General features: G+C 32.8%; 1 non-coding gene across 1 annotated transcript; it reads right to left on the bottom strand.

Annotated features, from left to right (window-relative positions):
* Window positions 1-5429: 5429 nt before the first annotated feature.
* LOC121220477 (small nucleolar RNA R71) lies at window positions 5430-5536 on the bottom strand. Its single transcript, XR_005917678.1, has one exon. It is a non-coding gene; the product is annotated as a small nucleolar RNA R71 (small nucleolar RNA).
* Window positions 5537-17658: the final 12122 nt, after the last annotated feature.

A 17658-nucleotide genomic window follows, 5' to 3' on the forward strand; every position in this document is an offset into this window, starting at 1 on the left:
TTTAATGGCACTTTAAACCCAAATTAAAATGTCAATCCTTCCTTTGTTGTAGGCATGAGAGTTTGGATTCAATCCCAAACAACCCCATTTCCCTCCTTTGATTATCAAAAAGAAAAAAATATTAATCCTTCCTTTGTTGTCGACATGAGAGCTTGGATTCAATACCAAACAACCCCATTCCCCTCTTCCAATTATCAAAACAAAAATGTCAATCTTTCCTTTGTTAGTCCTTTTTGTCTTGAGATGTTCTCTTTTCCTCTTTTCTGGTCTCACTCTCCTATTCTCTCAAATCTTCTTTGTTTATTCAAATTCAAAATTATCCTTAATTCACTCTTTTTCCAAAATTTTGATACTTACAATCCCTAATTCTTGTAAAGTAATTGAAGATTAGCTTCTATTCCTATGAATCCTCATATTTTTCTCTTAAATCCCTAATTTTTCCCTCTAATCTCTTGATCCGTTACTTTTGCGAATCAATCTTTCTTATTTTGAAGTTCACAAAAAAACCTATTTTTGAAGCCTTTCATCTCCATCAAGTCTCTCTCTGAACTCAATCCCTTGCATGAATTCCCTTTGTTTTAGAGTTTCCCCAAAATGCCTACAATAGTGGTTGTCACACGTACTGATCTCGCACTAGTTTTCAAAGCTTCGAATTGGGCAGTAAAACCGGTGTTTCTTTCAAAGTTTTCACCATCATATGTGGCCTCCTTGGTTTCATCCTCTGCCTCATTGTCGAAGCCACTTGTTCCTAGGTATTTTTTTTCTTTTTCCCTTTTTTTCTTTGTTTATTTCCTTGATATACATTCTAACACCCTAAACTTGATCCGATCACTGAGTCCGAGCTACAAGATGTCACATTCGTCGCTAGAGCGGCTACAATCATTTACATTCGAATTATACCACTAGTTAGTCAAATTCATTCAAAACATGCATTAAATGTGTAAAACAACCATTTAATTTAATTCATCTAATCAATTCATTAACTAACATTACTTAACCTAGAAGCTACATGCCTTTTAATCAACAAAAAATATAGCTACACAAACATTGTTGACTTCGGGATCTTGATTGGATGCTGAAGTAAATAGTTGAGATCTCAAATTGAACCTAACTTGCGCACGAAAAATAAAAACTGCGCGCTAAGCAATAAAGCTCAGTTTATTACTATGATTCAAATCAAATAATATAAGCAATAATCAAAATGCATACAATTTCAATGTTTATTTTATTAATCAATACAAGTGTATCTTATAACCAATTCTTGTTCAACACATTTATATATATACATACATAAATCACTAGTAAATCAATAGTTAAAATAAATTATCAAATACTTCATATTATTATCACAATGCTAAACTAAGTTGTGCAATTAGTTAATTTGTAACATGTAATCATGTTTCATTACATTATGTCATCGAACGATTCATTCCTCATCTTATCAAATTGGCTATTCGGTTTATTAGCCGACTCGCAATTTTTTTATACTTACTCTCGATATCCAATGTCATAAATAAATGCTTGCATTTCAAACTTACAACGTTTAATCATTTTCAAATATCATTATCACATTCATGCACACTTTAACACTTCTAACATATCATTTACTATCATCACAATTAAGCTCATATGTTTCCTTTCATTTTAACATTTCAATCAATTTTAAGCCTAATAGCTCTTCCCTACTTATTTGGCCCCAAGGGCTTGTTTCTTGTTCTTCTGCATATTGTACTACCATTGTTGTCCACAAAGTGTTTAGTGAAACATTTTAGTCTTCCATGATTTGATTAAGTTAGATTTTCTTATTTCATTATACAACATAATACATTCCAAACAAATTCAATGTCAATTCATATAATCACTAAGTTACACAAATTTTCATTTATGTTCAAATTAGTCCTCTAGTTCGATAATCAATCTCAAACATAACATTCTACGAATCTCTTTGAACTTTGTCTTCCCACATCTCGATCACCCCTTTTTTTTATTCACCGAGCATTCCTCATTATTAACAAGAGGTTTTCTACATTTTTGCTTTAATATTCACATGCACATAAGCTATCTCGAACAACAAGTTCATAAATAAATACAATTAAATTCTTATTAACATGACATTTCTTTTTATGTGCCCCAAACTAGTCAATACGACATATAATTATAGCAATTCATATAACGTAGTGCTTGCATATAGCATATCCTTCCCATCAAGACTCCAAGTAACTCTACCTATTTAATAAACTTTGAATGGTTAAAATTTCATTCTATAAATTTAACTCAATTAACCGAGCTTCCCAAGAAGACAAGTCTATAGCATCATTCACAAATAAATAAAAGAATATATAATTAAAAATAATACCAAGCCGTCCACTATCTGAACTAAAATGGTTTAATTTCCAAATTGAGCTTTGTCTTAGTTACCATTTTAGTCATTTAGCAATTAAAACCTATAGCAATTAACTTTTGCAACTTTTATGATTTAGTTCTTGAACCTTATTTAGTAGCTAACTCACCCAAATTACTAATCCGAAATTCAATTCACTTATAAAATAACTTTGTAAATATTTAATAATAATATTTACGGGCTCGATTTACGAAAATAGAATCCTAAAACTATATTTTTTTGACACCACTGACTTTCAGGTTGTTACATACATATTATGTGGCATAAGAAAAATGGATGGAGAGTGGAGAAAATGGGAAAAGAGTTTATTGCAGTGTGTAAATCACTATCATCGATTTTGCTTTCCAAGGACACTAATTCCACTCGTTTCAAGACTCCCACATGGAAGGTTGGTTTTTTCTTTGTCATCGCTTATTAAAATTCCTAAAGGTTCTAGGTTTCACTTGTAACATCCAAAACCTTTCGGTCAGACACGTGGTATTATTCTAATAATGGATATAGTGAATTTTTTAGAAAAGCTGGAAATTTTATTAGATAAAAGAATTCTTAAGGAAAATAAAGTGACTTTAGATATGGGAATTAATGAAAATAATTTTGGAAGTGAGAAAGTGATGAAATGACCAAATCACAATTTTTGAAAAGTTTGAGGACTAAAGTGCAATTTGGCCAAAATGTTAAAACTGAGTTTAATTGACATAATAATAAGTTCGTATATAAATTTTATGGTGAAAATCACTTCTAAGACTCAATTGGAATGATCAGGAAGTATAGAGACTGAATTGTAAATTTATCAATTTTATCGAGATAAAGGGTGCGAATATAATTTTCACCATATATAGATTCATATTGAAGATTACAAGTGAACTATGAGAATTGGGATTGATAATTGCTCATTACTGGGAAGAAATTGTATAGAGGAGCAAAAAAATAAAAAGGTATTTTGGTTATTTTTCTAGTATTTATGATGGAAATATTAATTTGATGATATAATTGGTATATTGTAAACTCTAATTTATATAGGTTTTTTCTAGTAGCTTTTACCACCTTTTTACTTAAAAATAATACAAACACTGAGTATTTGTTAATTAATTTAGTGAATTTTGCTTAAACCTCAATAATGGACATGAATTTATAAAATATGCAAATTTGTGCTTTATTACATGAATTTTATGCATAAATTAAATTATTTCATGTTATTTATTATTGTATTATATTTAATTATGCGGTGGGACCATGAAGTTCATTCAATACAGAGCTTATTACAAAGTTGCATGAATATGAACTATTTATTTCCTATGTTGGACGGGAAAACCATAATAAATGGGTTAACAATGTGTTATTTTGACCCAATTAAAATGATGCTACAAGGTGGATAAGGCTGATTATTTAATGGGTCACAGAACCGTCTAACAAGGGGAGTCTAGCCCAAATTTGGCACAAGCATGTTGGCTACCCAAAAATCTATTTTGGGATATTTACTAGAAGTCCCTACATTTGAAAAATCATTTGAAATCAACACATAATGATTGCCCTTGAAACTGTCTAACCCAAGCCTAAATTTAGCATGATTCTATGCTCAAATAAAGGAACCATCATCCACCTTCTTCCATAAAATGTGGCTGGCCAAGCAATAGAGAAAATGGAGGGATTCCAATCCCTATTTTTAGGAAACTCTACCATCTACTTCAAGTATAAATACCCCCACTCATTCCCCATTTCAATCATCCCTCATCCCTACATCCCCCATTCTTCACATCTCTTAATCATCATTCATTCTCTCATTTCCTCTATTTATTTTCACGCATAGCATCCCATATTTTCTTCCTTAGCCAAAATCCTGATAAGATTATGTCTTGGTCGGCCACCTTGAGGAGCCATTAACAAAGGAGCAATAGAAGGATTTGAGGAAAACATCTTCATTCAAAGTTCATGAGACTGCTGATTTGACAGAGTTTATTCTTCCTTTACTTTGTTATTTTGATTTTAATCATGTTTGCAATGTACTTTATTATCTTGTCATCAACAATGGTAGCTTAATTCTGTTTAGCTAGGATGATTGTATTTATTTAATAGAGTTTGTTTAAATCATGTCTATAGTGTTTGTGCCTCATTCATTCATGTTATCAATTAAACTCAGTATGTATTTCATTCATACCTGATTGGATGCATTAGAATTAGCTAAGCGATTCTAACCAGACGACGACTAGTGGAAACAATAATTTTGCAATATATTGATTAACATACACAATCCCTATGGAGACGATAACTCTTTTACTTACTTATTACTTGATAACGACTATGTACACTTGCACAAACTGAGCGTTTCAAGTTTTTGGCGTCACTGCCAGGGACTGTTGCCTTAATCATTTTTGTTATATTATTCTTTTCAATTTGGTTGTTATTTCATTTTTATCTAACTTCTAAGCTTACTAATTTATTATTTATTCTTTCTTTTTGTGATATATTTTTTAGGTGTTTATGAGCATAAATCAAATTATAGATTTACTATTTGTAGACCCTAAGATCAAGCAGACATTTAGACAAATAAGACATGAAAAATCAGTTCAAAGACAAGCCGAGATTGACCTTGGAAATCAAAATGATAAACAATGAAATGGAGCCAATCATGTGCATAATCCAATCCTTATTGCTAATGATAGGGATTGTGCCATAAGACAGTACACTGTGCCACTTTTCAATGAATTAAATTTGGGAATTAGAAGACCGGAGATTGAGCCACCGCAATTTGAACTGAAACCAGTGATATTTTAAATGCTCCAAATGGTGGTCTAATTTAGTGAAATGCCCATGGAAGATCCACATCTTCACCTTCGATTATTCAGGAAGGTGAGCGATTTGTTTAAGATAATTGGTGTGATGAAGATGCATTGAGGTTAAAGTTGTTTCTATACTCATTGTGAGATCGAGCATGAACATGACTTATTCATTGCCACCAAGTTCAATATCCATATGACAAGAATTACGAGAAATATTTTTGGTTAACTATTTCCCACCTAGCAAAAATGCTAAGTTGTGAAATGAGATAACCACTTTTCAACAATTTGACGATGAATCTTTGTACGAAGCATGGGAGAGATTCAAAGAATTACATCATAAGTGCCATCATCATGGGATTCCACATTGCATCTAGTTAGAGACATTTTATAACAGTCTCAACGCACACACAAGGTTGATGGTAGATGCTTCTGCAAATGGTGGGATTTTGTCTAAGTCTTATAATGAGGCTTACAAGATCATTGAGAAGATCGCTAGTAACAACTATCAATGGCCAACAAATTGAGCAACTCCGGGAAGATGAGTAGCCGAAGTGCACTAAGTGGATGCACTTACATCACTCTCAGCTCAGGTATCTTCTATTTCTTCAATGTTGAAATAGTTTACTGTTAATGGTTTGAATAATTTTGCAACTCAGTCACAATGTAAATTTTATGTTGTTTTTTGCATATACTGTGGGGAGGGTCATTCTTTCAAGAATTTTCCACTAAATCCCGAGTCAGTTTATTACATAAGGAATGAACACCAAAATAAAAGTGGACACGGGCCACAGTCTAACTTCTACAATCCCTCATAGAGCAACCATCCAAACTTTTCTTGGAGTAACCAAGGAAATGGACAGAACAACACTTACATGCAGTATAAACCCAACCAATCCCAAGGGTTCAATCAACAAGCTCCAAAACCACAACAAGCTGAGTCATCCAACAGTTTGGAGAACTTGTTGAAGGCGTACATGATGAATAATGACGCTTTAATCCAAAGCCAAATAGCAACATTGAAAATTTTAGATAACCACCATTAGCTATGGAACTTCATAACTGACCGCAAGGAGCCTTATCGAGTGATAAAAAAAATCCAAGAAATTTTGGTAAGGAACATTGCAAAGTAGTTGACTTACGAAGTGGTAAGACTTTGGAACCCAAGGAGGTTGTGATTGAAGATGCACACATTAAGAAGGAGGGAAGTCAACCAACAGTTAAAATTCCTACACTAGCTAAGCCAGAACTTACAAAGTCTGATGAGGTAAAACCTAAACTAGTGAATTTTGAAAAACTAACATCTTCTTTAGATGCAGATTTATCTCCTTAGAAAAGTTTTCTAGTTCAACCCAAATTTCCATCACCCCCATTTCCTCAAAAGTTCCAACCAAGTAAGCAGAAATAAGAGGTACAATTGAAGAAGTTTTTGGACGTTCTAAAGCAACTTCACATCAACATCCCATTGGTGGAGGCTTTAGAGCAAATGCCTAATTATGTGAAGTTCATGAAGGACATCTTGTCTAAGAAGAAAAGACTTAGTGAGTATGAGGCTATCGCTTTAACGAAGGAGTGTAGTGCGTTCTTACAGAACAAGCTTCCTCCAAAACTGAAGGACCCTGAAAGTTTTACTATACCTTGTAATAGCAAAGAATCTTAATGTGGTAAAGCTTTGTGTGACTTAGTAGTGAGTATCAACTTGATGCCCAAGTCTATTTTAAAACTGTTGGGAATAAGTGAAGTAAGACCCACTACTGTTACACTTCAACTGGTAGATCGGTCTTTAACATACCCCGAAAGAAAGATCGATGATGTTTTGGTAAGAGTAAATAAATTCATTTTTCCTACTACTTTTATTGTCTTAAGTTTTGAAGCGGATAAGGAAATGTAGATCATCCTAAGGAGACCTTTCCTAGCCATAAGAAGAACATTGATAGACATACAAAAAGGAGAACTCGTGAAAAGAGTTCAGAATTTTCAGGTAACATTTAATGTTCTTAAAGCTATGAAATTTCCTAATCCGATGGAGGAATGTTCAGTAATGGAGGAGCTAGAAACCTTAGTTTCTATAGAATGAGAGAATAATTTTAAAGACCCATTAAAGAACACTTTAGGGTTTGAGCCATTAAAAGATGAAAAATGTAATGAAAACATGACTTTAACGGAAGCCAATCTGAAGGATTATGTTCAACCAGTACTGTCTGAACCACTAAGATTGGAATTTTGAGAATTTACACAACCAAAGTTATCAATTGAGGAACCACCCAAACTCAAACTTAAGGTACTTCCTTCCCATTTTAAAATACATTTATTTAGGTAACTATTCTACTTTTCTTGTGATTGTTTCAGCAGAATTAACAAAACACAAAAAGGAGCAACTGATCGAAGTTTTAAAGAAATTTAAAAAGCTGATCGGTTGGACCATAGCTGATATTCAAGGTATAAGCCTTTCTTTCTATACACATAAAATTATCCTAGAGAAAGGTGAAAGAGCTAGGATTGATAGGAAAATGAGATTCAACCCTATCATGAAAGAGGCAGTTCGAAAGGAAGTGATCAAATGATTAGATGTGGGAATTATCTACCTCGTCTCAGATAGTTCATGGGTAAGTTTGGTATAATGTATACTAAAAAAAGGTGGAATCACGATTTTCGAGAATAAACGTAATGAGTTAATCCCAACATGAATTGTCACGGGTTGAAAAATCTGTATTGATTACAGAATATTGAACAAAGCAACTCGAAAGGACCCTTTTCTACTGTCTTTTATGGATCAGATGTTAGATCAACTAGCAAGTAACAAATATTACTATTTTTTAGATGGATATTAAGGATATAACCAAATAGTTTTAGTCCCAGAAGACCGGCACAAAACCACTTTACTTGCTTGTATGGTACATTTTCTTTTAGGCGAATGCCTTTATATTTATGTAACGCACCTACCACATTTCAGCAATGCATAATGGCAATATTTACTGATATGGTAGAAAATTTTGTTGCGGTTTTCATGGATGATTTTTCTGCTTTTGGTAATACTTATGATGTTTGTTTGAGTAATTTGGATAAGGCACTTAAAAGATGCGATGAGACAAATCTTGTCCTTAACCGAAAGAAATGTCATTTTATGGTTAAAGAGGGAATTGTCTTAAGACATAAAATTTCGAAAAGAGGAATTGAAGTTGATAAAGAAAAGGTAGATGTGATTGAAAAATTACCACCACCAATTAGTGTGAAAGGGGTTTGGAGTTTCTTAGGCCATGTTGTATTTTACCGAAGGTTTATAAAAGACATTTCAAAAATTTCTCAACCTTTGTGTATGCTGTTAGAGAGAGATACATTTTTTGAGTTTGACAAAGCATGCTTGGAAGCTTCTGAAGAGTTGAAAAGCCGGTTAATCTCAGCTCCAATAATTTTTACACCTGATTGAAGCCCACCTTTTGAGTTGATGTATGACGCAAATGGTTGCACTGTTGGAGCTGTGATGGGTCACAGAAAGAACAAAGTATTTCACCCTATCTACTATGCAAGTAGAACCTTGACAGGAGCCTAACTCAATAACACGGTAACTAAAAAAGAACTATTTGCTATACTTTTTACTTTTGACAAGTTCTGTTCATATCTTATAGGTACCAAAGTTACAATTTTTACCGATCATGGGACCATTAAATACCTACTAACAAAGAAAGATGTTAAATTGAGACTAATTCGATGGATACTCTTACTCCAAGAATTTGACCTTGAAATCCAAGACAGAAAAGGTGTTGAAAATCAAGTAGTCGATCATTTGACGAGGTTGGAACAAAATGAGGTAACTCATTCATTTGTTCCTATCAATGAGAATTTTCCAAATGAGTATACTTTTGAGGTAAACCAAATTCATGAAATACCTTGGTTTGCTGATTATGCGAATTATTTAGTATGTGGAATAATTCCTCGAGAAATGACATACCAACAAAGAAATAAATTTCTTCATGATAGTCGGTATTATTTCTGGGAGGATCTGTTTTTGTTTAAAGAAGTTATAGTTAGACAACATAACAGTTTCATCAAAAATAACATTTCTACTAATTACAACTTTTTTCGTTTCAGGACACCATAACTTATACCTTTTAACACTAGTATTATAATCAAGAAAAACACATTTAATGGATCTAAGTTCCAATTTCTCATTCTCAGCATGAGCATACGTAGGACACCCAAAAATCTTCAAATCAGAATAATCAACAGGATTACTAGACCATAACTCTTGTGGAGTCATTTTCTTAATGGCAATGGACAGAGACCAATTGATTAGAAAACATGCAGTAGAGGTCGCTTCAGCCCAAAATGACTTTGGTAAACAAGAATCTAACAACATACATCAAACCTTTTCCATGATTGTTCTATTCATCTATTCTGCAATGTTGTTTTGCTGTGGAGTATAACGAACTATAAAGTGTTTCACGATCCCTTTTAATTTGCACAATTCATTAAACTCATCAGAATAGAATTTCAAGCCATTATTTGGGTGAAGGTGTTTTATCTATTTTCCTATCTGTTTCTTGCTCATAGTTTTTGATGGCCACTAAACTAACTATAAATACGACAAAGGCAAGCACACCTATCGAACGATAGTATAGCTATGGTGAGTACAGAATATCGTATCCAGGAGGACTAAAAGTATTAGTAATTACTATTTTTCTATTATTTAGCCGACAATTTGGAGTGATGTGTTTTAATCTAAATTTACAAATCTAATTTGACTAAGAACGCAACAGAGAATGAATCAAAGAAATAATCGAATATTAACCAATGAGATAGACAATACCCAGAAAAGAATCCACCTAGACTTCACCTTTTATTATGAATATGAATTAAACGATTTATTCACTTGTGTCTTGATCCATAAAAATTCCTAAATTATGTTAGTATCTCTTTCGAGAGTAAAAATAGCTGACTCTGGGTTGATTAATTGAAATCTCTTCCTAATTAAAACCCCTATCGTCACATTAACTCAATCTATTTATTCCCTTATTAGATTTGACTCTAATCGGTTAGATTTATGTTGTCTTATTTCTAGGATTGCATGCTACTCCACTCAATTATGCTAGATCTACTCTTGAACAGGGACTTTTGCTCCACTAAATTAAGCACATTAAACATGAATTAATATCCCAAAAATATTAAAACAAGAAATAATCATACATAATTGAGAACAATAATCAAGTATTTATCGCATAAAAATAGAAATTAAATAAAATGATTCATCATAGGTTTCATCCTCCCTAGGTATCTAGGGAATTAGTACATAATCCTGAATGAAAATATCTCAAAGCCAGAATAACCACAAGACATAAAGAAACTCAATAAAACTTCGAAAAAAATTAAAATGAGATATTCGATCTTGGTGGAGATCCACTTTTGAGTTTATTCCGATGGTGGTCCTTGAGTGTTTTCTTCAATCGTCTTTAATGACCCTCTTATTTCTTATTCTAATGGGTATTTATAGACTTTAAAATGCTCAAAAAGCCTAAAAATTAGGTTTTTTTCGAGTATTTTGGAAATAGGGTGCGAAATCAACAAAGGCTGGCACATGGGCATGTGTCCCACCTGTGTGGCTCACACGGGCATGTGCCCCGCCCGTGTGGAAATGCCCAAGGCATGTGGCTCCTAAAAACAGCTCTATTTGTCCAACTTTGGCTTGTTTTTCTCTCCTTTCGCTCTCAAATTCTCTCCTAATTATAGAAACATGAATCTAAAGGATTAGGAGCATCAAATTCACTAATTTGCATAATTAATGATCCAAAAACGCATTAAGAATAGGATTAAAATATGTTACTTTTATAGGTTATCAGTTTTTTAAGCCCTAAATGGGGAAAACACATCACTTTTCTGCTTCAAGAAGAATGCCCAAACTTTTTTGGAAAAATAATCAATGATCGTCAGCATATAATTAGTGCCACCCCTCGAAGGCACTCTAGATGGTCCCTACATATTAGAATGAATACAATCTAACGTTCCTTTCATGTTAAGGATTACTCTGGTGAATCGAACTCTCTTCTACTTCCCAAAAATATAGTACTCATAGAACTTCAGTTTGCTAATGCCTTGTCTATCAATAAGTCCTTGCTTTTCTCAGTTTTGTCATGTTGTTCTCGCTCATATGCCAAAACCTAGTAACATCATCCTCTGACAAGGAAGAGGAAGCTATAGTTGCATCACTAGTAATAGTTGAACCTTGCAAAACATATACTTGGCAGTATTTCTTTACCCTTTCATCACAACGAGGGAACCTTTGATAATCTTCAAAATATCACTTTTAGCTGTGTGCTTGTACCCTTTTGGATCAAGAGTACTCAATGAAATCAAATTCCTCTTCAATTCTGGTACATGTCGTACGCCACTAAGTGTTCTAATGATTCCATTGAACATCTTAATTTTAATCGTGCCAATACCTACAATTTTACATGAAGCATAATTTCCCATCAAAACAACAACTTCAGACACTGTTTCATATGTTGTAAACCAATGCCAATTGGGACACATATGGAAGGTGCAACCAAAATCAATGATCCACTCCTCGCTCACATTAGAGTTATCGATAGAAGCAACTAGGAGTTCACCGTTGCTGTAGTCTTCTACAGCATCAACTTATCCGGAATGTTATGGTTGTTTTCCCTTTTGATTCGTCACCTCTTTTTTATCTTATTCTGCAACTTATAGCAATCAGACTTAATGTTCCCTTTCTTCTGGCAGAATTTACAGGTTTTACCTTCGTTTAAAGATCTTGATTTATCTTTAGATTTACTGCGAGAATTTCGTTCTTATATCTTCCCACGAATATCATCAATATTTCATTCTTATCTCCCACGAACAATGAGACTCTATTCATAATACTCGAATCCAGCCACAAGATGCTTCATCTTGTAATACGAGGTTAATGAAGCATAAACTTCATCAACTGTGAGAAATTTGCAGTTATACAAAATTGTATCTCTAAAGGTTGAATAAGATGGGGGCAACTGAACCTCTATGGTCTCTAGGTCTGTAACACCCCAAATCCGGTCTAAACATTATGACCGAATCTGGCGATGTCACATTGTAACACCCCTTACCCGTATTTGGCACTGGAATAGGGTACGAGGCATTACCAGAACACATACACTTATAAACATGTTAAACCGAGTTATAAAATTTCATTCAAATTTAAACTCTTCAAATTTTTAACATGTTTTTATAAATCTTCATATTATAACTTCAAAATACTATATTTGTAACAAATAGGGCTTCTGAGACCCAATACATACTCATGCAATTCAATACTTCATTTCCATTTCATTTAATTCACGATTCTCATTTTCACGATTCAATTCAATTTCTCAATCCAATATACATTTCAATACCACAATAATTCATTTAATTCAAATCATATCATTTGCAATTTCCATTTAATTCACGTACAATTCAATTTCATTAAGTTCAATACAAATACATATTTATCGTTTAACTTAACGTCCCCTTTTTGCATCATTTTACACTTCAAGCATGAACCTAGTATTTCATTTCCTTTCCACTCTCGTTTCCTATGCATATCACACAAGATATAAACATTACACTCAACCATAGTCGCAAGCTAGTCTTTTTGAAGACTAACCACATGATAAACCATTTTAATAAATATTACAAACTTTAAACCTTACCACCCTTTTATGATCACATGCATATTTTCATCTAGAAATTTACCATCTCAATGCATAATTTTATAAATTTAATGTGGCGTAATCCAGCCACAACTTGGCCAAAGCCTAAACATACACACCAAACATGCTAGCCAAATAAACATATAGTATAAGCATTATAAGCATGGATAAGCACCACATTTATTTATGTATCAAACTTATCAACATGAGTTAATTCATAAACCATTTCTGACATTGCTCCATACCAAATCATATACCAAGTATACCACATACACATACTATGAAACTTTATTTTCTCACATGAACTTTAACTATAACTAATAATGCACAATTATAAACATCTTTTCTTTTTAATCGTTTATCGATTATAATCGAGCATATGACCAATTATACACAAATCATTCATATGTTTTTCCAATTTTCCTCCTCCTCCTCTCCATTCCACATCCTTAATGTGTATAACACACTAAAACAACATTAACTATAATTTCACTATTTACTCACATGTATATTCAAAGTTGTCTATTCGAGTCAGAGTCACTAAATTATTTTTATCTGGAGCTACAGAACTCTGAATTAAGATCCCTAAATTTTCCCCGAAACTAGATTCACATATCTTCTAACCATAAAATTTTTAGAATTTTCGTTTAGCCAAATAGTACAGTTTATTCTTTAAAGTTCCCTTATTTCACTACTCGATAGTTCTGACCCCTCTTCACTAAAAATTAATTATCTCATTGTACATAATTTAGATATTGTTTTTGTTTGTTTTTATTGAAAATAGATTCACTGAGGATTCTAAAAAACTTTATCCCATAATTATTTTTGTAAAATTTTTTAAAATTTTTCAAAGTCAGAAAAGGGGATTCCAAACTCATTTTGACTCTGTCTAACTAAACTTCAAATATCTCAAAATATATAACTCTTTTTCTTGCTCTATTTCTTTTATGTGAAAATAGACTCATTCAGATTCAATTTCATATATTATTCATCCTCTAATTCAATTTCCACCATTTTTTTGTGATTTTTCAAAATCACACAACTGTTGCTGTCTAAACTGTTTTATTGCTAAATGTACTCTTTCATAATTTCACTTTTTCACTTTCAATCACAATTCAATTCAAAATTCACTTTTCCATTTCTAAGTCGATATTCAATTCAATTCCACACCTATATTCGTTATTCAATTACACTTAGTCAATTTCCTGATGAACACTTCGGAATAATAACAGATACTCGGTGGATTCAGCACATAGCAACCACCTTATTAATCAATGATGTCCGGTGGAATCAGCACATAACAACTACCTTACTAATCAATGATGTTCGGTTCACATAGTAGCCTGCACACAGTACTACACATGTGATGATTACCATCTGATACACGTAATAGCCTGCACATAGTACTGCACATAGTACTACACATGTGACGATTACCATCCGATACACGTAGTAGCCTGCACATAGTACTATACACGTGATCAAAACTATCTGGTATGCATAGTAGCCTGCACATTGTACTACACATGCGACCTATCATTCCTGTACACGTAGTAGCCTGCACATAGTACTACACACGTGACCATCACTTTCACTTTTACATAGTGGCCTACACACAATCCGTGCCACACATGTGATCATTTCTGTCACTTCATTCGTATCCCTTTTTATTCCAAATGTTCATTCGGAAATTTTTCACTTTTTCTCACTTTTCTTTTTATCGATCAATTTCAATTTCTCGTCTTTCTTGATTTGTAACACTACATTTAACTTATATAACCTTCACACTATTCATTCCATTCCAAAAATCATACTTTGGAAACATTATGTTTTTGCCCCTAAAGTTTCACAAAATTATGATTTTTCCCCTGGGCTCGTAAAATAAGTTTTATTCAATTTCCTTGCATTTTAGGCCTAGTTGAACCATTTTCATAACTATAGTAGTCCACAATACTCACTTATTCAGACACTTGTGACATATTTTTATAACTTGTACAAATTAATCCTTTTAGGCATTTTCATCGAAAATTACTTAGTACAAATCGTTTATCACACTCCAAACATTCATATTCTTCCATAAAACATCAAAATACATGCATATCATTCATGGGTAAATTTTTAAACACAAACCCTAGTTCAAAACAATGGTAAAAATAGGTAAATCTTGTTACAAGGATTTTAAAAAAGTAAAAATCGTTAAAAACGAGGATAGAACGGACTTACAATCGAGCTTGGAAGCTTGAAAAACCCTAGCCATGGTTTCTCCATGTAATTTTTGGTCTAGGGGTTGAAGATGGAAAAAAATTGGTTTTTAATTTTGTTTTTAATTCATTTTAATAACTAAATGACCAAAATGCCCTTAATGAAAAACTTTGAAAACATGCCTAACCATACACATTTTTATCCACCAACTTAACCAATGGTCTAATTACCATATAAAGACCTCAAATTTAAAATTTCATAACAATTAGACACCTCTAACATATAGAACTCAACTTTTTCATTTTTTTTACAATTTAGTCCTTTTGACTAAATTGAGTGCCCAAACGTCAAAATTTTCGATCGAAATTTTCACGAAATCATTTTGTAAAATCTTAGACCATAAAAATATAATGAAAATAAATTTTTTAATAAATTTTTTCTCGTCGAATTTGTGGTCCCGAAACTACTATTCCAACTAGTCCCAAATTCGGGCTGTTACAAGGTCTAGAGAATTTCTTTAAACATAGCTAAATGTTCGTGTACAGACGCAAATGTACAATGGAAATCTTGAAGTACTCACGATTAATGGGTATATTGAGCCTTAAGAATTGGTAACTAGAAACAAGTTGTCTAAAATGTGTTATGGATAATTTTTTAATGGATATGACTAAGAGGCTCAACTTTAATATTGGAATAGGTTAAGTTAGATTATCCCCTAAGCTCATGAGTTAGTGGTTTAAACGCGTAGGTAATGGATTTGGCAAGAAGTTTAAGGTCTGAACTTGGGATCGCATCACCTTTCACTTGAGGACTGTAATGTACTAATATTAGTTATTATTGTATATAGAAAATGAGCCTTTGAAGGCTTGTATATGGTTTCAGGCATCTCCAAACACCGGCAAAATATTCCTAAATGGTTTTAAGTTGATTTTAAGCCTATAATTTGATAATTATCCCAAGGACCAAAATGGTTATTTAACCATTTTTAAATATGAGATAGTAGAAGATGATGATGATTTCCACTTAGCTTTAATTTATTCTTAAAAATTTCTTATGAAGTTGCGATACTACCCTTTGATGTCATGACACCAAGCTTTTGTTTCCATGGTCGCGATTCCTCCATGTTAAAGTCGTGACATTGAATTCCCCTATACTCAATGTCATGATGTCAGCCTCCTACTTTTGAAGTCGTAACACCTATTGATAGTATTCACGATGTCGGGCTTCTCCTTCATTGTCACGACATGGTTCCCTCGTGGTCGTGATGTCAACTCAATATTTTTTAACATTTTACATTTTAGTCCCTTAATCAAGATTAGTTCATTGTAGTAGCTTTTGTAAGCTTGTTTAAAACATGGATTTGATTACATAACTTATTATGATTAAGAATTGATCATAATGGCTTGCATAAGTTGTTTATTTGACTTGCAAATAAAATCGTAGTTGCTCCAACAACCAATTTCGCATATCACATCTAAAATATGATAATCAGTTCGAGTTTGACCTGTTAGTAATTGAATACTCAAATGTGTCATTCGTTGCTTGGGTTTAGGTTTAAAGTCAGGTAAGGGGTGTTACACTATATCTTCTGACTTTTTATTTTTTTTCTATTATGCTAACATATACTCCACTTGGTTTTAAACCTTCCGGGCGATTGGACTTCAGGTTCATGATACATTACATAAGTTATAGTAGAAGTGTCTATTTATTTTGATAAGTGATAAGTGATAAAAGTAACATATTTTAATCTCATTCTTAATGCGTGTTTGGATGATTATTTATGCAAATTGGTGAATTTTATGCCCCCTAATATTTTAAATTTATGTTTCTATACTTAGGAGAGAATTTGAGAGCACAAGGAGCAAAAAACGAGTGAAAATAGGACAAATGGAGTATATTTCAAGAGTCACACGGGCTGGGCCTTCCCACATAGGCTTGACACACGAGCTGGCACATGGCCATGTGCCAGACCATGTTGATTTCGCAAGTCGCATTCCAAACACGCGAAAAAATGCAATTTTTAGGCTTTCTAGGCATTCTAAAGCCTATAAATACCAAATAGAAGAAGAGAATATAGAGCCATCAGAGAATATTGAAGAAAACAACTCGAAGAACACCATTGAAGCTAACTCTGAAGTAGATTTCCATCAAGATTGAAGACATCCTTTTAAGTTTTTTAAAGTTTTTATGAGTTTCTTTATTTCTTGTGGTTACACTAACTTTAAGATGTTTTTATCTACAATTATGAACTAATTCTCTAGATACCATGGGAAGATGAACCCTGTGATGAATTCTATTATTTTATTTTTGCTTTATACGATAAATACTTTATTCTTGTTCTCAATTATGCGTGCTTATCTCTTGTTTTAATATTTCCTGAATATTAATGCATGTTTAATGTGCTTAAATCAGAGGAGGAAAAGTCCCTATTTAAGAGTAGATCTAGCATAATTGAGTGGAGTTGCATGCAATCCTAGAAATAAGACGACATAAAGCTATTGGATTAAAGTCAAATCTAATAGGGGAATCCATAGATCGAGTTAATGCGATAATAGGGGTTTTAATTAGAAAGAATTTTCAATTAATCAATGTAGAGTCAGTT

Source organism: Gossypium hirsutum, chromosome D08 (genome assembly GCF_007990345.1).
Source record: "Gossypium hirsutum isolate 1008001.06 chromosome D08, Gossypium_hirsutum_v2.1, whole genome shotgun sequence".
NCBI lineage: Eukaryota > Viridiplantae > Streptophyta > Magnoliopsida > Malvales > Malvaceae > Gossypium > Gossypium hirsutum.